The sequence below is a fragment of the Anomaloglossus baeobatrachus genome, chromosome 5 (genome assembly GCF_048569485.1).
Source record: "Anomaloglossus baeobatrachus isolate aAnoBae1 chromosome 5, aAnoBae1.hap1, whole genome shotgun sequence".
Taxonomy (NCBI): domain Eukaryota; kingdom Metazoa; phylum Chordata; class Amphibia; order Anura; family Aromobatidae; genus Anomaloglossus; species Anomaloglossus baeobatrachus.
Genome location: NC_134357.1, coordinates 535,907,012 through 535,934,159, shown reverse-complemented (window position 1 = coordinate 535,934,159; position 27,148 = coordinate 535,907,012). Strand labels below are relative to the sequence as shown.

Here is a 27,148-nt window from a genome sequence, read left to right as displayed (position 1 = left end):
GGCCCACGAGGTTTGGGGGGGGGTCCATTTTTACCTCAAAAGTCAGTGGAATTGTACATTTGCATTTCGATGAGTTATTGGACTGAAAAGGCCCATTTACAGGTTTTGCTCAGGGGCCCTTTTCTATCTGTGTCCGCCAGTGGTGTAACATTGGGCGTAGAGACGAGCGGAACCAAACAGTAAACACAGACTTTACAAAAAAAAAACAGGGTTTGAGTGCTTTATGTCTTTAATGTCTGACAGAAAAGAATGGAAGAAATATAAAAGTGATGTAGAGACCGTAGGAGTCTGGAAAGCGGCTAATTATTACCATCTTTTCAGTCAATAACAGGAATCAACTTCTGAGGACTCAACTTGGATTATTTTTCATCTTATCTGAAGCAAACGAAGAAAGGAGGGAGAGGAGGCCGGTGTTCCCCATAGACACATCCCAAAACATCGCCATGATAGCCGGAGGCCTAACAATGGTGTCCTAGAAAGTGACAATACATTATATATTACATTATACAGCAACACTGACAAAAAAGATAAAGTTCTACTTCTGGCATAATCTGTTCCCAGAATGTCTCCATTACCGTGTACAGCTCAGACAGCAGATAATGTCCCCTCATACATCTATAGCTCCTGCCGACCACCAGATCCACCAGACTGGGAAAACTGGTCTAGGAGGTCGGTGCTGTGTCCTCGGGTCACCGGGGTCTGCAGCAGGAATGGGGCTGAGTAAGGCATTATATGTTAGGAGGTAGGAAGGGTCATACCATATTGTGGAGGGGGCGTTATTGTAGGAACATTACAGTATGATGGGCCAAGAAAACAGCTTACTACTATGAGAGCAATGTAGATGCTACAATGTGTGGGCTCCTTCCAGGTATGACATAATTACTGTCACATGATTGGGGCATGTTCAAAATGCAGCCCGATGTTTCCAGATGGAATATTCATTATTTTTTTTTTAAGTCCACGTGCTCCTTGAGTTGTTTATAACCGAAGCATAGGTCTGGGGGTAAGTCCACCAGGAGGGGGTGCATCATAGTGGACAGGACTAAACATCGCCACGCCTGCCAACCAAGCCGGTCACACCCGCTAACCTGAAAAGCGCCCATACATTCTGGGCTCAATCATAGGAGCAATTAGTGCTTCCTCACTTCCTGGTTTTTAGAGTTTGGTTTTGCTATGGCTCTGCTCACCAAAAACAGCCGACTCTTTTGGATCCTAAATGAATCCCCAGTAAATATGTGTTCACCCCAGGGGAACACATATTTAAGATTATATTAACGCCGCCGAAACCCGCCCACCCGCTGCTAAACCTCACCCACTTACAATGGGCCAATTAAATTGTTGAGTGGGAGGGTTTTCGTTCAGGTGGGCACCGTTTCATCCATTGCACACCGGATTTTTACACCCAGTGAGAGCCATTAACAGAATTTAATGGTTGTCACTGGGGTGCCGGCTCCTGTAAGTCACAGCAAGGGGCCGGCTTTGTTTCGGATCGTTCGCGACTGATACATCATTAGTTGGGTTGCATGTGTCAGAGGAAAAGGGAAAAAAGTATTCTGATATTTCGAAAGTGGCAAAACACCCCCCAGGAAAAAAAACGTAGAGATCATCATTATTAAGGGGTAGTTATGTGAAGGCCTAGGCTATGAATCGTTTCTCCAGTATGATATTATAAGAAGATTAATCTGTATTTTGAATGTTTTATGTATTGCTTTCTACATATACCTGACTGAAATGTTGCAAGGATTGTATATGTAAACAAACTATGCTTAGGGCTAAGTAATGAGTTTGTAGTCCCATAAATAAGTAAACTGATATTCTTCAATAGACCAGGTTCTTTGAAAACCAGTTAGACTCATGAATAAGCAATATTCTTGAGTAGATTCTCGTCTATTCCCAGACACACCTGAATGACTTAAAGGAATGTTGTTTTACAGGACTGTCCAAAAAGCTGTATAAAATGTTATACTTTTGAATACACGGGCAGAAGACCTCCACTTCTCCCAAATAGAGACACGTTTCTCTGTGTGGTCATTTTCCTGATTCATATACATCTGCGCAGTTCCGATTTGAAATCCTACTCCGTGACCCTGAGAGAGACCCGGAGGTCTCCCCAACAGTTAAAGTGGAACACCATAAAGAAAAACCCTTAAAAAAACTTTTATTGGATATGGTTAAAATCAGAATTCCCCACACACAAAAACCATAACACAAATGGATAAAAAGGATATAAGGTTCTGTAGTGCAGAACGGGGTTTGGTCAAATACCCTATAGATTCCCCTGCCTTGCCGCGGACGTCGGCACCCTAAGTAAACGAAATGGCGCCCCCACTCACCGTCGGCTCACCCTCCTATCCCTGCACTATGCTAAAATGCAGCTGGTCTGGGAATACAGGAGTGCAAAAAATTATCAATTGTTACTGCAATACAGATCAGTCCATAATGTCCATACTGTAAAAAAAAACAAAAACTTTTGTCTTTAGATGACAGTATCAATACTCCAAAATTAATAGGAAAAGGTATTGACCCACAAAACTATCAAATGGCTCACGTATTTTATTATGTTACAAACTCCAAATCTTTATAACGTACTGAATGCCTTGGAAGACTATAATATCCACCGATATAGATTATAAACTGCACTAGTGCTATGCAATTACTAAAGCCTTAAGGTGCTGTGCATATAATTCATCACGGTATTTAGTCATGTGTAAACATATGGTATATACAACCTATAACTAAGGAAAGGACAGACAAAACCAAATTCTTCAGGTCCGATTATCAAATGTATAAATATTCACAGAGTGGTCTATGTAAACATTGCACTCATAGCAACAATGCTGAAAAAATGTCATATCACACTACAGTACATACATAGCAGTGATATGACTCCTGTATAACAAAGGCACATACTAGAGCATTAACGTACAAAACATGCAAATAAAGTTTGGAGATAAATAGATAAACATTCCACCCCACTAAGAGCCAAATCACAGCAGGGGACGTAACTGCAATATAATACAGGCTAGTTTTCTGCTAGATATAATACTACTTAGCTTTAACGCAGGCTTGAGCAAGGTCGCCAGGTTACTTCAATCCAGCCAGATTGCTGGTAGCCAAAAAAGAATTAGCTCAATAGCCAAAAAAGAATTAGCTCAATAGCCAATCGCCCGACGCGTTTCCCCCCGGCTCAGATTCCTGCCGGGGTTCTTCAGGGGCTCCCACAATAGGGTACAGATGGCTGGCCACAGTCTGCCATTCACAATCTCGGTCGCAGTCGCCGCTTCTGCGCGTGAGATAATGAGCGTTCTTTTGAATATGGCGACTATCGACGTCACCAGATCTGACGTAAGCGGAAGTTGCGCCTGATGGAACGCATCATGCGCTTCATTGATAGTATCTGTCATTCTTCCGCATTCTCCAGAGAGACGTCATCAGGGAGTGTCAACGGACATCACGGACGTGGAAATGACGTGTGCTGGAACGCATTTTGCGCTCCACCACACGATTCTATATCCGCCCACATATACTCACAATAGAGATGCCCGGAAAAAATACATTTCGTTATCCAGATATCTAAATTAAGGTCTGAACATATTTCCTACTGCTCGCTATTCCACATAGATATTCAAACAGGTAAAAATATATATCTCCCCTGTATTTAAGCACACATACAATTTAAACAAACGTTCCTCCAAATATGTTGGTCTCTGTTATGGACATCAAGGGAACAATTCAACAATCCCTTAATGTTACCAACACACAACCACAGAGAAACCACTACCGAGAAACTCTTTATATTCCAGTTACTAATGTGTAGGGATATATCTAATTAAAAAGATAAGCAAGTGGACAAATAGGTCCACATGAGACAACTATTTGTGAACTATACGTCCACAAATCAAATATACGCACCCGTGGTCGACAACCTATACCGGATAAAAGACTGGCCTCGTAGAGGTCCCACATATTAGCTGCAAGGTTATCATATTATAACCACATAAGCCATAGCCTAAACAGTCAGATGAAGTTAGAAAAAAACAATTGCTCATTCAGACCTCCTGGACTAGTAGATTCCAACCAGAAAATCCATCGTGTCTCACTTTGTAATAGCCTTTTATTCCAATCCCCCAAACGAATACACAGGGGAATCACTTCAATAGTCCTAAAGGAGATAGATCCCAGATCTCCATTGTGACAGTTATTCACATGTCGGGCTATGGGTGTGTCGCGTTTATTTCTCACATCACCCAGATGTTCTCCTATCCGTATTTTTAATTGTCTTTTAGTCTTGCCCACATAGTCCTTTGGACATGTGCACGTACAAAGATATATAACCCCCTCAGTTTTACAGTTAGCAAAGTTTCGATTTTTCTATATCCTTCCTGTGGTTACACTTACAAATTCTTTGGAGGGTACAATGTGTTTACAATATATAGACTTTGTCTGCACCAAGACAAGTATGCACCATTTAAGTATGATGCATTGAATTAGGCCAGAGATCTTGTTATGATGCACTTGGTAATCTATCATCTACCATCACTTCTCTGCCATCATCTAATCACCATGTCTATCTTCCCACAGGTATGTTAATTCATCCACCCTACTTTCCCATGAATTGAACTGATCTCCCCTTCTCTCTGCTGTGTGTGCTAATACATGGTATGTTAATTCATCCACCCTACTTTCTCATGAACTGAGCTGATCTCCTCTTCTCTGTGCTGTGTGTGCTAATACATGGTATGTTAATTCATCCACCCTACTTTCCCATGAACTGAACTGATCTCCCCTTCTCTCTGCTGTGTGTGCTAATACATGGTATGTTAATTCATCCACCCTACTTTACCAATATATCTGACCTGTTCTCTCTTTGCTTCAATATCTCCCTGGCATGCTCCAGCATCTCACTGTGACCTCTCTCCCCCTATTCCCCACCTTCCTTTTATGACCTTTGTTTACTCTGCCTATGTGATGCTGCATCTGGCTTCTTTCATTGAGTGATCAAGAGGTTCTTGTTGCACCCCACCACTTCACAGCTGATTGCACTTGTATATGTATATATTGGGGCAACTAAAAAGTCTGAACAAGACTTTGTCTGCACCAAGACAAGTCTGCACCATATAAGTATGATGCATTGAATTAGGCCAGAATTGGGCCGGAAGTGACCGGAAGGTAACTGGATACATAGTCACAGTAAACAATGTTTGTGTTTACCTTCGCTTTCACTCCTATAATACTTCACTTTCTACAGTCATGGCCAAAAGTTTTGAGAATGACACCAAAATTATATTTTCACATGATCTGTTGCCCTCTGGTTTTTAATTGTGTTTGTCTGATGTTTACATCACATACAGAAATATAATTGCAATCATATTATGAGTACCAAAAGGTTATATTGACAGTTAGAATAAGTTAATGCAGCAAGTCAACATTTGCAGTGTTGACCCTTCTTCTTCAGGACCTCTGCAATTCTCCCTGGCATGCTCTCAATCAACTTCTGGACCAAATCCTGACTGATAGCTGTCCATTCTTGCATAAGCAATGCTTGCATTTTGCCAGAATTTGTTGGTTTTTGTTTGTCCACCCGTCTCTTGATGATTGCCCACAAGTTCTCAATGGGATTAAGATCTGGGGAGTTTCCAGGCCATGGACCCAAAATCTCTATGTTTTGTTCCATGAGCCATTTAGTGATCACCTTTGCTTTATGGCAAGGTGCTCCATCATGCTGGAAAAGGCATTGCTGGGCGCCAAACTGCTCTTGGACAGTTGGGAGAAGTTGCTCTTGGAGGACATTCTGGTACCATTCTTTATTCATGGCTGTGTTTTTAGGCAAGACTGTGAGTGAGCCGATTCCCTTGGCTGAGAAGCAACCCCACACATGAATCGTTTCAGGATGCTTAACAGTTGGCATGAGACAAGACTGGTGGTAGCGCTCACCTCTTCTTCTCCTAATAAGCTGTTTTCCAGATGTCCCAAACAATCGAAAAGGGGATTCATCTGAGAAAATGACTTTACCCCAGACCTCAGCAGTCCACTCCCTGTACCTTTTGCAGAATATCAGTCGGTCCCTGATGTTTTTTCTGGAGAGAAGTGGCTTCTTTGCTGCCCTCCTTGAAACCAGGCCTTGCTCAAAGAGTCTCCACCTCACAGTGCATGCAGAAGCACTCACACCAGCCTGCTGCCATTTCTGAGCTAGCTTGGCACTGCTGGTAGTCCGATCCCGCAGCTGAAACAGTTTTAAGATACGGTCCTGGCGTTTGCTGGTCCTTCTTGGGCGCCCTGGAGCCTTTTTAGCAACAATGGAAGCTCTCTCCTTGAAGTTCTTGATGATACGATAGATTGTTGACTGAGGTGCTATCTTTGTAGCTGCGATACTTTTCCCTGTTAGGCCATTTTTGTGCAGAGCAATGATGGCTGCACGTGCTTCTTTAGAGAGAACCATGGTTAACTGAAGAGAAACAATGATATCAAGCACCAGCCTCCTTTTAAAGTGTCCAGTGGTGTCATTCTTACTTAACCCCTTCACGACCATGGACGGAAAGATCCGTCCTTGTGCCCTGGGCCTTAACGACCAAGGACGGATCTTTCCGTCATGGCGGAATCGCGGCACCGGAGCCTCCGGTGACTGAAATATGTTAACAAAAACCGCAGATTCGGGGAGGAGGGGATCTGTTCCTGACCTTAGGAGGGGTGGTGCCTCCTCCCCGGACCTACGGAGGCTGTGATTGGCTGACAAACGCCGCTCAACCAATCACAGCCACTGTAATGTTCCAGCCATTTAAAATGACTGAAACATTGAAATCCAGCCCTGGCCAGTGCAGCTGTAGCACTGGCCATTGGCTGGAGCTGGGTGACCTCACTGGATCACCCTCCCCCAGCTCCAATGCTCTGATTGGAGAGATCGGCCTTGTGACCGATTTCTCCAATCACAGTGGAGCTGTTGCCGGTGACCGCCCCCATCAGCTTCACTTGTCGCTGCAGCACGCCAGCACACTGAGCATAGTGAGTGACTGTACACAGTGCAATGGCAGGGCGACAAGCTCCGGTCCCATGCTGTTATGGACCGGAGCATGGGACCCGGAAGTTGCCGCGCTGCCATTGCACTGTACGAAAAGCGTCCCGATCCGCCGCCGCTGCCGCTGCCCTCTGCGATCTGCCACCTGTCTCCCCGATCTCCTGCCCGCACCCTCACCCCCACACCTCCCGATCCGCTGCCTCCGCCACCCTCCATCTGCCACAGTGGCACCGCTCCCCCCAATCTGCTGCCCGGCCCCTCACCTCCGTGCAGCAGATCGGAGGGAGCGGTGGCACTATGACAGATGGAGGAGGACAGGGATCGTGCACCCTGTCCTCCTCCATCTGTCAGTGCCACCGCTCCCTCCGATCTGCTGCCCGGCCCCTCCCCCTCGTGATCGGTGCCCGCCCCCTCCCCTCCGTGATGTGCTGCTCGCCCCCTCCCCTCCCCTCCGTGATGTGCTGCTCGCCCCCTCCCCTCCGTGATGTGCTGCTCGCCCCCTCCCCTCCGTGATGAGCTGCTCGCCCCCTCCCCTCCCCTCCGTGATGTGCTGCTCGCCCCCTCCCCTCCCCTCCGTGATGTGCTGCTCGCCCCCTCCCCTCCCCTCCGTGATGTGCTGCTCGCCCCCTCCCCTCCCCTCCGTGATGTGCTGCTCGCCCCCTCCCCTCCGTGATGTGCTGCTCGCCCCCTCCCCTCCCCTCCGTGATGTGCTGCTCGCCCCCTCCCCTCCGTGATGTGCTGCTCGCCCCCTCCCCTCCGTGATGTGCTGCTCGCCCCCTCCCCTCCGTGATGTGCTGCTCGCCCCCTCCCCTCCGTGATGTGCTGCTCGCCCCCTCCCCTACGTGATGTGCTGCTCGCCCCCTCCCCTATGTGATGTGCTGCACGCTCCCCCCACCTCTCACCCCCGTGGTCAGCTCCCGCCCCCTCCCCTGTCACCGCCGTGATGTGCGCTCCCTCCCCTGTCACCGCCGTGATGTGCGCTCCCTCCCCTGTCACCGCCGTGATGTGCGCTCCCTCCCCTGTCACCGCCGTGATGTGCGCTCCCTCCCCTGTCACCGCCGTGATGTGCGCTCCCTCCCCTGTCACCGCCGTGATGTGCGCTCCCTCCCCTGTCACCGCCGTGATGTGCGCTCCCTCCCCTGTCACCGCCGTGATGTGCGCTCCCTCCCCTGTCACCTCCGTGATGTGCGCTCCCTCCCCTGTCACCGCCGTGATGTGCGCTCCCTCCCCTGTCACTGCCGTGATGTGCGCTCCCTCCCCTGTCACCGCTGTGATGTGCGCTCCCTCCCCTGTCACCGCCGTGATGTGCGCTCCCTCCCCTGTCACCGCCGTGATGTGCGCTCCCTCCGCTGTCACCGCCGTGATGTGCGCTCCCTCCCCTGTCACCCCCGTGATCTGTGCTCCCTCACCTGTCACCCCCGTGATCTGTGCTCCCTCACCTGTCACCCCCGTGATCTGTGCTCCCTCCCCTGTCACCCCCGTGATCTGCTGTCCACTCTCCCTCCACCTCTCACCCCCGTGATCTGCGCTCTGCTCACCTGTCTCCCCCGTGATCTGCGCTCTGCTCACCTGTCTCCCCCGTGATCTGCGCGCTCTCACCTCTCACCCCCGTGATCTGTGCTCCCTCACCTGTCACCCCGTGATCTGTGCTCCCTCACCTGTCACCCCAGTGATCTGCTGTCCGCTCTCCCTCGCCTCTCACCCCCGTGATCTGTGCTCTGCTCACCTGTCTCCTCCGTGATCTGTGCTCTGCTCACCTGTCTCCTCCGTGATCTGCGCTGCGCTCCCTCCTCCACCTGTCACCCTCCCCGATCTGCTGCCTCCTTCATCTCCTGTGATCCAGCTGCCTAGATCCATCCTGTAGGGTAACTATCCCCAATCTCACCTCCCACTCCCCTTCCCACCCATCCCTCCCAACCCGCTCCCTCCCCCCATCCTCTGCCGCTACTGCATCCACTGCGCCCTCTCCCATCCGCCCCCACCCTATCCCAGCCGCCGTCTCACAATCACAGATGCTCCCTTTAGATGCCGCTGCCCCCCCATCTGCTGCCGCCCCATCTGCCGCCCCCTCCCCCCCATCTTCCGCTGGGTTTTTTTTCTATGCCATGGGGGTCTAGTTTCCAAAATGGGGTCACATGTGGGGGAGCTCCACTGTTTCGGCACCTCAGGGGGTCTCCAAACAGCATGGAATACGCTAATTATCCCAGACAATTTTGCGTTTAAAACGTCAAATGACGCTTCTTGCCTTCCGAGCCCTGCTGTGCGCCCAAACATTTGAGTTCCACCACATATGAGGTATCTGCGTACTCAGGAGAAATTGCACAATACATTTTATGGTGCAATTTTTCATGATACCCTTGTGAAAAAAAAAGCTACCTGGTTGAAGTAACAATTTTGTGGTAAAAAAGTTTTTTTTTTATTTTCACGGCTCAACTCTATTAACTTTTGTGAAGCCCCCAGAGGCTCAAAGTGCTCAATAAACATCTAGATAAATTCCATGAGGGGTCTAGTTTCCAAAATGGGGTCACATGTGGGGGAGCTCCACTGTTTCGGCACCTCAGGGGGTCTCCAAACGCAACATGGAATACGCTAATTATCCCAGACAATTTTGCGTTTGAAACGTCAAATGACGCTCCTTGCCTTCCGAGCCCTGCTGTGCGCCCAAACATTTGAGTTCCACCACATATGAGGTATCTGCGTACTCAGGAGAAATTGCACAATACATTTTATGGTGCAATTTTTCCTGATACCCTTGTGAAAAAAAAAGCTACCTGGTTGAAGTAACAATTTTGTGGTAAAAAAGTTTTTTTTTATTTTCACGGCTCAACTCTATTAACTTTTGTGAAGCCCCCAGAGGATCAAAGTGCTCAATAAACATCTAGATAAATTCCATGAGGGGTCTAGTTTCCAAAATGGGGTCACATGTGGGGGAGCTCCACTGTTTCGGCACCTCAGGGGCTCTCCAAACGCAACATGGTGCGGCTAACGATTCCAGCTAATTTTCTGTTCAAAAAAGTCAAATGGCGCTCCTTCCCTTCCGAGTCCTGCCGCGCGCCCTAACAGTGGTTTTTCGCCACATATGAGGTATCTGCGTGTTCAGTAGAAATTGCCCAACAAATTTTGGGGGTTCATTTAATCCTTCTAGCCTTGTGAATATGCAATATTTGAGGCTAAATTAACATTTTTGTTGCAAAAAGTAAAATGTTCATTTTTTCCTTCCACATTGTTTTAGTTACTGTGAAGCACCTGAAGGGTTAATAACCTTCTTGTATGTGGTTTTGAGTAGCCTGAGGGGTGCCGTTTTTGGAATGGTGTCACTTTTGGGTGTTCTGTGTCATGTAGACCTTTCAAAATTGCTTCAAATGTGATGTGGTCCCTAAAAAAAGTGGCTTTGTAAATTTTGTTGTAAAAATGAGAAATTGCTCATAAACTTTGAACCCCTATAACTTCCTTAAATTTTTTTTTTTTTTCCCAAAATTGTTCTGATGTAAAATAGACATGTGGGAAATGTTATTTATTAATTATTTTGTGTCATATGTCTCGTTGGTTTTAGAGCATAAAAATTCAAAGTTTGAAAATTACAAAATTTTCAAAATTTTCGCGAAATTTCCGTTTTTTTCACAAAGAAATGCAAAAAATATCGGCCTAAATTTACCACTAACATGAAGCCCAATATGTCACGAAAAAACAATCTCAGAATCACCGGGATCCGCTGAAGCGTTCCAGAGTTATAACCTCATAAAGTGACACTGGTCAGAATTGCAAAAAATGGCCTGGTCTTTAGGGTCAAAATAGGCTTGGGGCTGAAGGGGTTAATCATGACTGATTGATCGCCAGCCCTGTCCTCATCAACACCCACACCTGTGTTAATGGAACAATCACTAAAACAATGTTAGCTGCTCCTTTTAAGGCAGGAATGCAATGATGTTGAAATGTGTTTTGGGGGTTGAAGTTCATTTTCTAAGCCAATATTGACTTTGCAAGTAATTGCTGTTAAGCTGATCACTCTTTATGACATTTTGGAGTATATGCAAATTGCCATTAGAAAAACTTAAGCAGTAGACTTTGTAAAAATTAATATTTGTAGCATTCTCAAAACATTTGGCCATGACTGTACTGCCCCCTCTGATCCGTAAACCAAGTAATGAACTTTTCATTTCTCCCTCCATCCTCCCCACCCATCTCACCTTCCCCTCAGATATTTTCCTCCACATTTCACCCAGTGTCTCCAAACACACACAACCATCTCATGGCCTCTCCTGCTCCCACCTACTAACACTCTCACTGCTTCTCCTTACTGCTGGAGATATCTCTCCTAATCCTGGTCCTCCTCACCACATCCCTATTGTCACTTCAAACCCTCATCCACAACCTATCACAAATTTCCACAACCTCTCTAACCTCATACCCATCCACCCAGCCCCCGCTCCCCCAGTCCCACTAACAGGAGCTCTATTGAACGCTCGCTCTGTCTGCAACAAACTATCCTACATTCATGATCTTTTGATCACTAATAAACTTTCCTTCCTCGCCATCACTGAAACCTGGCTCACCCCCTCTGACACAGCCTCTCCTGCTGCACTTTCTTATGACGGTCTCCAACTCTCTCACACCCCCCGCCCCAGCAACAAGCATGGTGGAGGAGTTGGTTTGCTTCTGTCCGACCAATGCCCCTTTACACCAATACCACCCTCTGTTACTCTCTCATCTTTTGAGGTGCACTCCGTACGCATCTACGCCCCCTCCAACCTTGAACTGGCTGTCATTTACCACCCTCCAGGGCCAGCCACTGCGTTTTTTGACCATTTCATCACTTGGCTACTACACTTCCTTTCCACCGACATCCCCACCATCATCATGGGTGATTTCAATATCCCCATTGACACTTCCCACTCATCTGTCTCCAAACTTCTAACACTCGCTTCCTCCTTCGGCCTCACCCAATGGTCTTCTGCAGCTACTCACAAAGATGGCCACACGCTGGACCTCATCTTCACTCGCCTCTGTTCCCTATCTAACCTCTCTAACTCACCTCTCCCCCTGTCTGACCACAACTTACTCACATTCTCTTCCCTCTCTTCTCCAAGTACGCAACCCCCCCTCCACAAACTTTCACACCCTTGCAGAAATATCAAACACCTTGATTTACACGCACTTTCTCAGTCCCTTCTCCCTCTCACAGACATTGCATTTTTACACGATGCATATGCTGCTGCAACTTTATACAACACTACAATCTCTGCAGCTCTCGAATCAGCTGTCCCCCTCACACACACCAAAACCCGTACAATCAACAGGCAACCCTGGCACACAAATCAGACTAAAGAACTGAGATGGGCTTCCAGAATTGCTGAGCGCAGATGGAAGAGGTCTCATTCCACTGAGCACTTCATTGCATATAAAGAGTCCCTCACCACTTTCAAGTCCACACTCACTGCTGCAAAACAAACCTACTTCTCATCCCTCATATCCTCTCTCTCTCTCTCACAACCCTAAACAGCTATTCAACACTTTCAATTCTCTCCTTCGTACTCCAGCACCACCTCTCTCTCCTCTCATCTCAGCTGAAGACTTTGCCTCTTTCTTCAAGCACAAGATTGACAACATCAGAGCAATCTTTGGCCCACAATCACCATGGCCCCTCATCATAGCTACTCAGCCCTCTTCCTCCAAATCCAGCTTCTCCACCATGACAGAAAACAATCTTTCCAGTCTACTCTCATCTAACCACCTGTGCACTGGACCCAGTCCCATCGCACCTCATCCCCAACATCACCGCAGTCCTCATCCCAGCCCTAACCCATCTCTTCAACCTATCACTAACAAGTTGTGCATTCCCCTTATGCTTTAAACATGCCTCCATTACACCCATCCTCAAAAAGCCCTCCCTTGACCCATCCTCTGTATCAAACTATCGGCCCATATCCATTCTCCCATCTCCTATCTTGAACTGTCCTCATACCTCTCCTCCTGCTCCCTCTTTGACCAGCTACAATCTGGCTTCCGACCACATCACTCTACTGAAACTGCCCTAACCAAAGTCACCAATGATTTACTAACCGCCAAAGCCAAGCAACACTACTCTATCCTCCTCCTCCTGGACCTGTCCTTTGCCTTCGACACAGTAGACCATTCCCTCCTACTACAGATTCTCTCCTCTCTGGGCATCACAGACTTGGCCCTATCTTGGATCTCCTCATGCCTAACTGACCGAACTTTCAGGGTCTCCCATTCTCACACCACTTCCTCATCTCGCCCCCTATCTGTCGGTGTCCCCCAATGCTCAGTTCTTGGACCCCTGCTGTTCTCCGTCTACACCTTCGGCCTGGGACAGCTCATAGAGTCCCACGGCTTTCAGTATCATCTCTATGCAGATGACACACAGATCTACCTCTCTGGACCTGACATTACCTCTCTACTAACCAAAATTCCAAAGTGTTTGTCTGCTATTTCATCCTTCTTCTCTGCGGGATTCCTAAAACTTAACATGGACAAAACAGAGTTCATTGTCTTTCCTCCTCCTCGCTCATCTCCTCCAACAAGCCTTTCCATCAAACTTGATGGTTGCTCACTCTCCCCAGTCTCACAAGTTCGTTGCCTTGGAGTAACCCTCGACTCTGCTCTATCCTTCAAGCCACACATCCAAGCCCTCTTTACCTCATGCAGACTACAACTCAAAAATATCTCCTGGATCCGTGCTTTCCTTAACCAAGAATCAGCAAAAACATTAGTGCATGCCCTCATCATCTCCCGCCTCAACTACTGCAACCTCCTGCTCTCTGGCCTCCCTTCCAACACTCTTGCACCCCTCCAATCTATCCTAAACTCTGCGGCTCGCTTAATCCACCTCTCCCCTCGCTATTCCCCAGCCTCGCCACTCTGCCAATCCCTTCACTGGCTTCCCATCGCCCAACGACTCCAGTTCAAAACATTAACCATGACATACAAAGCCATCCACAACCTGTCTCCTCCCTACATCTGTGACCTAGTCTCCCGGTACCTACCTGCACGCAACCTCAGATCCTCACAAGATCTCCTTCTCTACTCCTCTCTTATCTCCTCTTCCCACAATCGCGTACAAGATTTCTCCCGTGCCTCCCCCATACTCTGGAATGCTCTACCTCAGCATATCAGACTCTCCCCTACCGTGGAAAGCTTCAATAGGAACCTCAAGACCCATCTCTTCCAACAAGCCTACAACCTACAATAACCCTCAGTCTAGTACACCACTGCACAACCAGCTCTGTCCTCACTAATTGTGCCATCACCCATTTCCTATATGTGAGCCCTCACGGGCAGGGTCCTCTCTCCCCCTATACCAGTCTGTTTTGTACTGTTAATGATTGTTGTACGTATACCCTCTTTCACTTGTAAAGCGCCATGGAATAAATGGCGCTATAATAATAAATAAAAATAATAATAATAATATACAGGAACCACATCTGAATGTCCCCACTTCCCTCTGATCCAGCCAGGTGCCACTTTTCTTCGGGGGGGGGGGGGGGGGGGTATAATAACTATCGACCACCTCTTCCTTTATTGTCCTCCCTCTTTTATATGTCACCGAGGGGTGTATGGACACACTGTCACAAATATCGGTGTCACTCCTCAAGATCCCCCAGTGTTTCTTTAAAATGGCCATTATTTTCTTATTTTGGTCATCATGGATTCCTATTAATCGCGTTACCCGTCCATCTTTTTTTGGGGTTGTAAGCAAGAGGTCACTTTATTGCTATATAGGGCATTTTTATATGCTTTTTCTATCGTGTTAGATGGATACCCTCTTTCTCTGAATCTATTTTTGAGATTCACCGCCTGTTTATCATATTCTGAGATTGTTGAACAATTTCTTCTCAATCTCAAGAACTGTCCCTTTAGGATGCCAGTTTTTAAACTCACTGGATGATAACTTTCCCAATTGCGCAAGATATTCGTCGCATTACATTTCCTAAAAATAGAGGTGCTCAAAGTGCCATCCGTCTCCTTCGTAATTAATACAGCCAGGAAAGGTAACTTATTACCACCTATTTCATATGTGAATCTCAAACCCAAGTTATTAACATTGAGATGATTCACAAACTGAATAAAAGACTCCGCCGATCCCGACCACACTAAAAGAATATCATCTATATAGCGCCCCCAGAATTGAATCTGGGGGCACCATATCATGTCACCATCTACAAAAACAAGAGTATCCTTCCACCAACCCAGGAGCAAATTAGCATATGTGGGAGCACAAGGGCTCCCCATTGCTGTGCCCCTGAGTTGGTGGTAGTACTTCGCGTTAAAGATAAAATAGTTGTGTGTCAAGATGAATTTAATTAGCTGAAAAATGAACTCATTATGTGGAAACATATAGGTCCCCTTGGTGTTTAAATAATATTCCACAGCTCTCATGCCAATGTCATGGGGATACAGCTATATAATGATTCCACATCAATGGATACCAATATAGCTTCGGGATCAACGGCCAATCCCTCAATTTTATTCAGTAAGTCCATAGTAGCTCTCAAATGTGATGGTAAAGAGGTTACAAATGGACGAAGAATTTCATCAAAATATATATACTTCAATTCTGGCATAATGCCTCAATTCCTGATACAATGGGGCGACCCTTTAAAGGATTGACTCCCTTATGTATTTTAGGAAGAGTATAAAAGGTTGCCACCATTGGATGTTTAGGTAATAGGAAATCAAATTCCTCTAGGGAAATCAATTTGTTTTTGCTTCAACCAGGATATCCCTTAGCTCTTTCATATAAATTGCAGTAGGATCAGATTTCAAAGTCTCATAGGTAGAGCGATCAGACAAAATAACTTGGCACATCATTAGATAATCCTTCTGATTCATTATCACTACGTTCCCTCCTTTGTCAGAGGGTTTGATTACTATATCGGAATTTGTTCCAAGATTTTGAATAGCGATTCTTTGGTCTACCGTGAGATTCGGTGTGGTGGGTGTACATCTTGGATTAATCTTCTTGATGTCCTCACATACTAGTTTACAAAAAATATCAGTACTATTGAATTCGCTAACAGTGGGCATTCTATTACTTTTAAGTTTAAGATTAGAAAAGGCCCCTCTCCCTCTGGCCTATTGCTTTCCTCCTCCAAACTCTTCAAAGTATTATAGTCAGACATTAACTCAACTGGTATCCCCAATTGTGCACACTTCACCCGATCATGATTAGCAAAGAATTTCTTCCACTTCAATTTTCTTAAAGGGAACCAAACATCAGGTTTTTCGTGTATAAGCTGCAGCCAGTGCAGTACTGGCACTATCATGCACATTGTGTACATACCATCAGGGGGCAGCTCGGGTGTTTAGGCAGCGAAATCCAACTTTATAAAGTTTGAAAATTCGTGCACTTTTTGATTGACGTGTGCACCTCTGCTGCTAATGTCCGGGCGTGTTATGCACATGTATCTCCGCCCCCCCACCAGCCTGTTCCTCCCTCTCTCCTGATGTCCGGGCGTGTTATGCACGTGTATCTCCGCCCCCCGCTGCCTGTTCCTCTCTCTCTCTGTCTGTATTTAAATTTCCCTCTTCAGTGACATGACGTCGGAGTGCGTAGCGCTTATCTCCGGCGCCATGTTACTGAAGCCCGCTGTACCGTGCAGCCGGGTGCACGAGAGGGCGGCGCATGCGCCCTCGCTTCTTCAGATCCCGTTGTGACCGCGGGAGCGCGCGCGGTTACAACAGGACTGGAGATCAGCTGACTGGAGGACGCGATTGCTACGCTACCAGCACAGCAGCCGCCTAGGACACCGGGGCTCAGGTGAGGTGAGTTCACAATGCTGTGTGTGCGCCCCTGCGTTGACCTGAGCTCACCTTCTGAATGCCAGGTCACCGCAGGAAAGCACTCACAGCTGTGTGTCTGTGCTATGTGTGTGATTCTGTGCAGTGTGTGCATGCATGTGCAGTGTGTGTGTGCATGCATGTGCAGTGTGTGTATGCGCAGTGTGTTTGTGTGCGTGCACGCTGTGTGGTGTGTGTGCACGCTGTGTGTGCTGTTTGTGTGTGGTGTGCGCACGCTGTGTGTGGTGTGTGTGCGCACACTGTGTGTGTGTGGTGTGTGTGCGCACGGTGTGTGTGCGCACGGTGTGTGTGCGCACGCTGTGTGTGGTGTGTGCGCGCACGCTGTGTGTGGTGTGTGCGCGCACGTTGTGTGTGGTGTGTGCATACAGTCCTAGACCCGCAACACACATCGTTTTTTTTTGTACGTGTGCGGTACGTATTTGCACGTACCGGAGACACGTACACACCCAGACCCATGTTATTCAATGGTAGATGGCGCACACACACGTAAAATCACACGGAACGTGTGTCCGTGTGATAAGTACGTGTGTGCGCTTTTCTGCATGGACGACATGTCCGTTTTTGGCCGGCAGCACGCAGGCACGGACCCGCTAAAGTCTATGGGTCCGTGCCTACACGGACCGCACACGGAGTATGTCCGTGTTCAGCACGTTTCGTGCGTGTGCGTTTTTACACTAGCGATCTTATTTTTATTTTTTTTTAAATTAAATTCAGTATACTTACCTTTTTTTCTGCTGTTCTCAGTCATACTTACATTGGCGCTCGGTTTTTTTCTTCCCCCAGAAGACACCACCGCTCCTGTCAGCTCCACGCAGCTAATGAAGGGAATAGCGCGATCAGCTGTATTCAGTGTTGGCTGCGAGTAACCTCAGTGACAGCTCAGCTGATCGCGCTATTCCCTTTATTAGTTGCGTGGAGCTGACAGGAGCGGCGGTGTCTTCTGCAGCTCCGGTCACCTTCATGCAGCACAGCTGGAAGCGACGCTGGACCATCCTGGATTACGCCGGACATGGAGGGCTTTTTCGGGCTTATTAAATTGGTGAACAAGGCAATTTGTTAGTGGTTTTTTTTTCTAATAAAAGGATTGTTCGGCTGTGTGTGTTTATTTACTGTAATTTACAGATTAATCATGGAAGGTATCTCGGGGAGACGCCTGACATGATTAATTTAGGACTTATTAGCAGCTATGGGCTGCCAAAAACTCCTTATTACCCCGAATGCCAATGCACCAGGGCAAATCGGGAAGAGCCGGGTACAGTCCCAGAACTGTCGCATATAATGTATGCAGCAATTCTGGGCGGCTGCTGACTGATATTGTTAGGCTGGGGGGCTCCCCATAATGTGGGGCTCACCATCCTGAGAATACCAGCCTTCAGCCGTGTGACTTTACCCTGGCTGGTATTAAAATTGGGGGGGACCGCACGCCGTTTTTTTAAATTATTTATTTTACTGCACAGTATAGACACGCCCACCGGCTGCTGTGATTGGGTGCAGTGAGACAGCTGTCACTCAACGTGGGGGGCGTGTCTGACTGCAACCAATCACAGGCGTCTGTGGGTGGGGAAAGCAGGGAATACGAGATTGATTAATGAGCGGCTGGCATATTCAAAGTAATTGTTGCCGCGTATTCTCTGCACAGCTGTTCCTCGCCGCGCTGGTGATTGGGGAGCGGTAAGTATGAGAGAGGGCTGCTCACTTCAGTCACTCGGGGGATTAGCGGTCACTGGTGAATCCTTCACAGGTGACCGCTAATCAGTACGCGGCACACAGACAGAGCCGCGGCATGACAATGAAGTCGGGTGAAGTTCACCCGAGTTCATTCTCATCGCGCAACTCTGTCTGCTGTCAGCCGACATATATCAACGACATTGTGCAACACGCAAACGGAGATTCCACACGGACATTCCACGTACATATACACGGGCATTTTACACACAAACACGGACATTTTACACGTACACACGGCTCGCATACGCCATCACACGGATGCCATATGTACCGGAGAAACGCCCCAAAAAAACGGAACACGGACCCGAAAAACGGACAGTGTCACACGGACGGTTTATTTGCGGAAGTGTGTTTTAGGCCCTAGATGGAGGATGCTGAGCCTTGTAGTTTGGCAGCTGCTGTCTGCTCTCCTGCATACACTTACGGATGAAGTATGCTGAGCCTTATAGTTCTGCTCCCCCTGCCTCTCCCTCCTGCATACAGTCCTGGATGGAGCATGCTGAGCCTTGTAGTTCTGCAGCTGTCTGCTCTCCTCCATAGACTAGTGAAGAATGAAGAACATATTGAAGGAAATGAAATCAGACCTTTTTTCTTTTTTTTTTTTAACAATCTTTAATGGAATTGTTCACTGTTAAAAAACGCATAAAAACGCAGTGAGCAAAAAAGCACCAAAATGCGGTAAAAACGCATGCTTTTTTGCCACGTTTTTTCCCGCAGGTGCGTTTTTGTCTGCTCACTCATTCTTTTCTCCCTATCAGAGCAGAACCGCTCAGATCAGGAGAAATGCTCATTTCCTGTAACCTGCAGTACTCGGCTGCTGGTTATAGGACCTGCGTCACGTGAGCTACAGGAGTAATCACAAGACCCAGTGCTAACACGACAACCATCGGATCCACGTGATCCCATCACGTGACTTCCTGTGGAGGTTGGTGTTTATGCGGATAAAGCGATCGCCATTAAAATGGCGCTGTGAGATTTTTACAGTGCTATTTAAGGGGTTGAGAGGTACAGGTGGATAGCAAATCCACTCGCGCATGCAAGGCACACGTTAGCTGCACAAATCAGCTGACATTTGCGCTGATCGCTGCTGGCTATCTGCGTCTGCCAGTGTGGATTACCAAAATGAGTGCAGGGACGGAAAATATTAAAACGGATTTGTTAAGAAGTTGATAAATGCATTAACAAAAACGCAGCCAAAATCTTGATCTTTCATATTTTTTTTGGTCAGAAGCTGTGTTTCTGTGACCACAGGTATAAAAGATGCAGCGTGCTGTCATAGCCATTGAGTTATGTGTCTGCAAAGCTGCTCAAGTTCTTGTACATTTTCTCAATATTTCAATACCTTTGTTTAAATAAAAAACAAACATTTTAAAATAATTGTTTTGTTTTTTGGGAATAGGTTCTGTTGCCCCCATGTAGTAGTTTTCAGACACTTAGTATTATGGTGCGCGTTATAATATATGTAGGACTATGAGGTGCATTAGATTATACGGATGACTTTATGGGGCACATTACTATATGGAGGACTGTATGCTGGAGGGGGAGGCAGGGGGAGCAGAACTACAAGGTTCAGCATACTCCATCCACTCGTGTATGCAGGAGAGCAGACAGCAGCTGCCAAAGTACAAGGCTCAGCATCCTCCATCTAGGACTGTATGCAAGATTTTTTGCCCCCCCCCTTTCCCAAAAAAAAAATGACGTGGGCTTCACCATATTTTTGTATGCTAGTCAGGTACAGCAGGCAGGAACGGCTGCCCCCAACCCCCAGCTACCTATTTGTACCCAGCTGGGAACTAAAAAATATAGGGAAGCCTTTTTTTTTATTTCAATTTCATGAATTTCATGAAATAATTAAAAAAAAAAAATGACATGGGCTTCGCCCAATTTTTGAGTCCAGCCAGGTACAACTAGGCAGCTGGGGATTGGAATCCGCAGTGCAGGGTGCCCATGCTTTCTGGGCACCGCCGCTGCGAATTGCAGTCCGCAGCCACCCCAGAAAATGGCGCTTTCATAGAAGCGCCATCTTCTGGCACTGTATCCAACTCTTCCAGCTGCCCTGATGCCGGGTGGCTCACTGGGTAATAATGGAGTTAGGGCTAGGTGTATATTATCAACTGGTCCTAAGCCCGAAATTCATGGTGTCACGCCAATATTAGACATGGCCACCATGAATTTCTAGTAAACATAAAAAAAACACAATACACAGAAAAATATTTTTATTAGAAATAAAACACAACACAATTAGTGACTCCATCTTTATTGAAATAAAGAACCCCTCTCCGCAGTAATCCTGGGTCAAGGGTCCCGCGCCGTCGAATCCAGATCCAATATCATCTGAAGAAAGAAAAAAAACCTACACACGTCAGTGCAGCGTCGTACTGGCTACCAGAGGAAACTCTAGTAATGCCAGGCCTGGATTCAGGACACACACACACCACACACAGCGTGCGCACACACACCACACACAGCGTGCGCACACACACACAGCGTGCGCACACACCACACACAGCGTGCGCACACACACACCCCACACACAGCGTGCACACACACACACAGCGTGCGCACACACTCCACACACACACAGCGTGCGCGCACACACACACGCACGCACACACACACAGCGTGCGCACACACACGCACAGCGTGCGCACACACACACGTGCGCACACACACGTGCACACACACACCCACCGCACACACACAGCGTGCGCGCACACACCACACACAGCGTGCGCGCACACACCACACACAGTGTGCGCGCACACACCACACACAGCGTGCGCGCACACACCATGCGCGCACACACACCGTGCGCACACACACACCGTGCGCACAGCATGCACACACACACACAGCGTACGCACACACACACCACACACAAACACCACACACAGCGTGCACACACACACACCACACACACAGCGCGCGCGCACACACACACACGCAGCGTGCGCGCACACACACCACACAGCATACACACACACACACCACACAGCGTGCGTGCACACGCACACACTGCACATGCATGCGCACACACACTGCACAGAATCACACACATAGCACAGACACACAGCTGTGAGTGCTTTCCTGCGGTGACCTGGCATTCAGAAGGTGAGCTCAGGTCAACGCAGGGGCGCACACACAGCATTGTGAACTCACCTCACCTGAGCCCCGGTGTCCTAGGCGGCTGCTGTGCTGGTAGCGTAGCAATCGCGTCCTCCTGTCAGCTGATCTCCAGTCCTGTTGTAACCGCGCGCGCTCCCGCGGTCACAACGGGATCTGAAGAAGCGAGGGCGCATGCGCCGCCCTCTCGTGCACCCGGCTGCACGGTACAGCGGGCTTCAGTAACATGGCGCCGGAGATAAGCGCTACGCACTCCGACGTCATGTCACTGAAGAGGGAAATTTAAATACAGACAGACAGAGGGAGGAACAGGCAGCGGGGGGCGGAGATACACGTGCATAACACGCCCGGACATCAGGAGAGAGGTGCACACGTCAATCAAAAAGTGCACGAATTTTCAAACTTTATAAAGTTGGATTTCGCTGCCTAAACACCCGAGCTGCCCCCTGATGGTATGTACCCAATGTGCATGATAGTGCCAGTACTGCACTGGCTGCAGCTTATACACGAAAAACCTGATGTTTGGTTCCCTTTAAAAAGGGGGTGATTTCTTTTACCCATGTAAAGGCATCAAATTTCACAGTGGGTATAAATGACAATCCTGACTGTAATACTGAGCATTCAATATTAGTAAGTGCATGTGTCGAGAGGTTTATAATTCGCAAATCATAGAGATCTACCTGACCCTTCTGTTTTGTGAAGGAGGTCTTTGTCTTAGGTCATACGGACCCAAATCTCTCATCTCTAAAAAAGACGGTGTAGTGGCCAATGGTAATACAGAGGATGAAGAGGATGTTGATGATCCCGGGGTTCCATCCCGAGGAGCAAAGTGTCTCCCTCCCCTGTCTGTATTTCCTCTCCATCTTCTTCTAGAATAACCGCTATTCCTGACTTTCCTAGTTTCAGTGTCTGAAGATTCAGGATCAGTTGATGAGACCTCACTTGGTTGTTGCTCCTTAATGAGAAAGGTATATGCTTGTTTTTGGAGCCCTTCCAGTCAATAGTTATGACTTAAAAACACATTGGGAAAAATGCGGTAAAAATGCAATGCGTTTTTGCCACAGAGCATTTTTGGTGCATTTTTGATGCAAACAAGATGCCACGTGTGAATATAGCCTAAAAGAATAATAGCTGGTTTGTTATTGTAAAAGGGTTACATAAAACCTTCTTTTTATTGTTAAAGGGGGAATAATCCTGCCACTGTGCAAAAGACTAGATTACCTTTGTGGAAGGGGGAATAAAAGGGCAGGAAACCTATACTTTTTCATGCACAAAGGATCTATTCCCAATATCACAGATATACTATATATATTCCCAAGGGTATAATTTCTTTGTTAATTACTGCTTTGCCCAATCTACCTGGTGTATCTTAAACATGCGTCAACTCAGGAAACTTTGTTGTAATAATAAAATATAACAAGTTTATTATTCACTAACAAGACTACGCTTAATATACTATATAATACTAGCACATGTAATCAATATGAAAAGCATATACTAAATTATATACACATTCAATACAGGAAAACACCAGTAAATAATATCTTTACAAATACAATATTAATCCCACAATTACATACTAGCCACTATAACATTCACACGGTTAGAGCCCACCTAAAATATGATACTATCTATTCCTTTATGAGATGATACTCAGCCATGTTTGTCACATGTCCATGTTGTTCCTTGTGAGGCAAGAGCTGAAGGGGAAGAGCAAAAAGAGAGAGACCATCACAAGATATGAGGACAGGGGCCTGTGACAAATATTAATTTCCTCTATGATTGGCTTTAAACTGTGATGTCAAGGGGGCACGTGTATAGCTAGGTGTTGAAGACTCTTCCCACCTAAAAACGTAAAGACGTCATACCACATGGTCTCCTTTGTTTGACCAATCATCCAGCACAAAAATATCTTCACATATATTATTAAGTCCCTTCTACAAATAGTTTTTTTTCACAAAGATCCAAAGTTTAAGCAACCTTTATTTTGCCCAAAATGTGAAGACCATAATTAGAAAACAGTAATGACTGTAGCACAGAGAAAGATAGAACTAAATTTTCTGAAGGTAACCGCAGTCACCAATCAGTAGGACGTGTACAGGCCTTTGCTTTAAATGACTTCAGCACATCTGTGGCCATAGGATATCACTAGTCTCTCACACTGCTCTGGTGTGATTTTGATCCACTCTTCTTCCAGTCTCTTCCACAGTTCTTTGACTGTTGTGGCTTTCGTGGCCGTAACTTTATCACCAAGGATTTTCCAGAGATTTTTTATCGGGTTTAGATCAGTACTCTAGGCTGGTCATTTCATTGTTTCAATGTTTTCTGTTTCAAGGAACTGCTTTACCTGTTTTGCTGTGTGACAGGGGGCATTGTCCTGCATGAAAATTGCTGGTTGAGTGATGAACGCAAGTAAGAAACCACGTGTTGTTGAATAAGGTTCTGATCCACACTTGCATTCACGCTGCCATGTAGCTGTATAAGATGTCCAACTCCTGCTGCAGGAAACATTCCCCAAACTATGACACTTCCTCCACCACCTTTCTCTGACTTCTTAACACACTTTGGGTTCAGTCTTTCCCCAGTTTGTCGACGAACATAAGGTTTCCTATCAGACCCAAATAAATTAACGTTGCTTTCATCACTAAAATGAACTGTGGACCACTTCTCTGTCCACACAACATGCTCCTTGGTTACTGCAGAGTAAGCTTTCAGTCCAAATGCTTTTAAACGTCATGATACTGTATGAAGAGACAAATCCTTACCCTGTTCAGTGCTGAACTGGTGAGCAATTCCAGCTGCAGTGTTGAAACCATTATCCATGGAGATGCTTCGCATTATCCGGTCCTCTCTTGCATTTGTCTTTTGAGGGCGACCAGCCTTCTTGGGGGAAATGAGTTTGTGATGTTGTAAACATGCAATATTCTTGAAATCACAGGCTTGGAATGACCAACTTCTCTTGCTATGGCTGATAGGGTCACTCCTTTGTACTTTATCTGAACAACCTGCTGCCGGATGAATTCAGTCCCTTTGGAACGGCACACCTTTTTTGTAAAGTCAGTGCAATCAAGGAAATTAGAACCAGGTGCCAGATTAACACCAATAACTTGCAGGTATCTGAAAGTGTTCTCTAATTTTGATCACTGTTCTTTTTCATTTATCTCATTTACATTTTTCTTATGTGCTTTCAAATAAATTCCCATTTATGAAAGTTTCAAGTTTATGAAATTTGCTTAAAATACTGCTAGTTTACTCATGTTAGTATATCCATCCAGAGAAAGAAAGGCAGCAATCAACGTACTTCAGTATCCAGTTTATTCGTAAATGCACAGCAAATACATCAGCAGTGGGGGGAAGTGAGGAGAGGAAGTGGGGTGAGGACGTCGGCACGACGTTTCGCACAACTGTGCTTCGGCAGGTCCTGTGACGTAAAGCATGGAGACCACACCTCTTATTGGGAACGTGGATTCTCCGTGTTAACAAGTGAATTAAAAACATGTGTTCTCTTTACTAATACCAGTTACATAGATGGAATGATTGAGGGTTCCATGTAATTATGCAATAATCTTATACATTTTTTATCATTTTAAATAGCAATTTTTCATATCAAAATTTATCTCTAAAGACGGTATAAAAAATATATATATTTTTCTTTTTTTCCCCTTCTTTTTCTCTCAGATCCCAAAAAAACAGCCAGATCATTTTTGTCATTGATGCCCAGTCTACTCCATAAAGGTACAACAAATAGCGACGGCTGGAGTTTTTTCAGCAGTGCCCAGTGTTTCTCCTGCATTTGGTTAGGATATAATCACATAGGACTACAAAATGACCTTAACATTTAGGAAATTGTGTGTTCTCTAATTTTGTGTATATACCTTATATATTTTTTCCCCACTTTAAGACCTGACATAATTTAAGACTTAACCATTGTCCTTTCTCCAGGCTGAATATCACCTCCAACTCCTCCATCGTCCTTATCCTTCCATTCTCCGGCATCTGTGATACTTTATATTTACCTTTTGTAATCCAGACTTCATATTCTCTTCATGTCTCAAAAATATATTCTGAAAAGTACAATGAGATAATATGTTACTATTTCTCACCGCTTTTCATGTTCCACCAAATCATATTAGGTTCAGTGTTTTCAGAAAAGGGTTTTATCCCGAGTCTTTCTGTTTCCAAACTGTCAAACACCAGATAAGAAGCAAAGAACCTGAGGAGTCGCCCATTTCATCCAACCCTGCTGATTTATACGTTTACAGGCTCCCAGTAATGTAGATCTGAGACAGACAAAAAATTTCCATTCACGTCGTACACACACGGATCCGCTCCGCACACGTCTCAGCTCTGCACACCTCATACACAAACGGCTCAGTTCCATTCACACCGTACACACACGGCTCAACTCCGCACCCGTCATACACACGCGACTCAGTTCCATAGTCCTCATACACACGTGGCTCTGCTCCGTACACCTCGTATGCACGCGGCTCCGCTCCGTACACCTCGTACACACGCGGCTCCGCTCCGTACACCTCGTACACACCTCCGCTCCGCACACCTCGTACGCACGCGGCTCCGCTCCGCACACCTCGTACGCACGCGGATCCGCTCCGCACACCTCGTACCCACGCGGCTCCGTTCCGTACACCTCGTACACACGCGGCTCCGCTCCGTACACCTCGTACACACACGGCTCTGCTCCCTACACCTCGTACACACACAGCTCTGCTCCGTACACCTCGTTCACACGCGGCTCCGCTCCGTACACCTCGTACACACGCGGCTCCGCTCCGTACACCTCGTACACACGCAGCTCCGCTCCGTACACCTCGTACACACGCAGCTCCGCTCCGTACACCTCGTACACACGCGGCTCCGCTCCGTACACCTCGTACACACGCGGCTCCGCTCCGTACACCTCGTACACACACGACTCCGCTCCGTACACCTCGTACACACGCGGCTCCGCTCCGTACACCTCGTACACACGCGGCTCCGCTCCGTACACCTCGTACACACACGACTCCGCTCCGTACACCTCGTACACACGCGGCTCCGCTCCGTACACCTCGTACACACGCGGCTCCGCTCCGTACACCTCGTACACTCTCGGCTCTGCTACATCCACACTGTAAACCCCTCCTGACCCCACACATAACCTTCCCCTCACCCAGCACCATGACACCCAGCACAGCAGAGTCCTGCATACACTGAGGAGCTGACCATGTGACCCCTGACTCCTCCCCTCCATGTGACATCTTCACAGGTCCTGTAAGCACAGAATAACCATATAATCTAGGATAGATGCTAGAATTGACAGGTATGACGTAATTCTGTCACATGATGGGAGGAGTGTTCAAAATGTAGTCCGACTTTTCCAGATGGAATAAACATTGCTTTTCTAAGTCCACGTGGGCATAGAGATGATTACAATAAAAGTGGGGTCTGGGGGTGAGAGCTCCA

General features: G+C 47.0%; 1 long non-coding RNA gene across 1 annotated transcript; it reads right to left on the bottom strand.

Moving 5' to 3' along the window:
* Positions 1-225: 225 nt before the first annotated feature.
* On the bottom strand, positions 226-26,887 carry LOC142312190 (uncharacterized). Its single transcript, XR_012754339.1, has 3 exons — positions 26,856-26,887; positions 25,699-25,746; positions 226-472 (listed from the first exon to the last, which is right to left on the bottom strand). It is a non-coding gene; the product is annotated as an uncharacterized LOC142312190 (long non-coding RNA).
* Between the last annotated feature and the right edge of the window lie 261 nt (positions 26,888-27,148).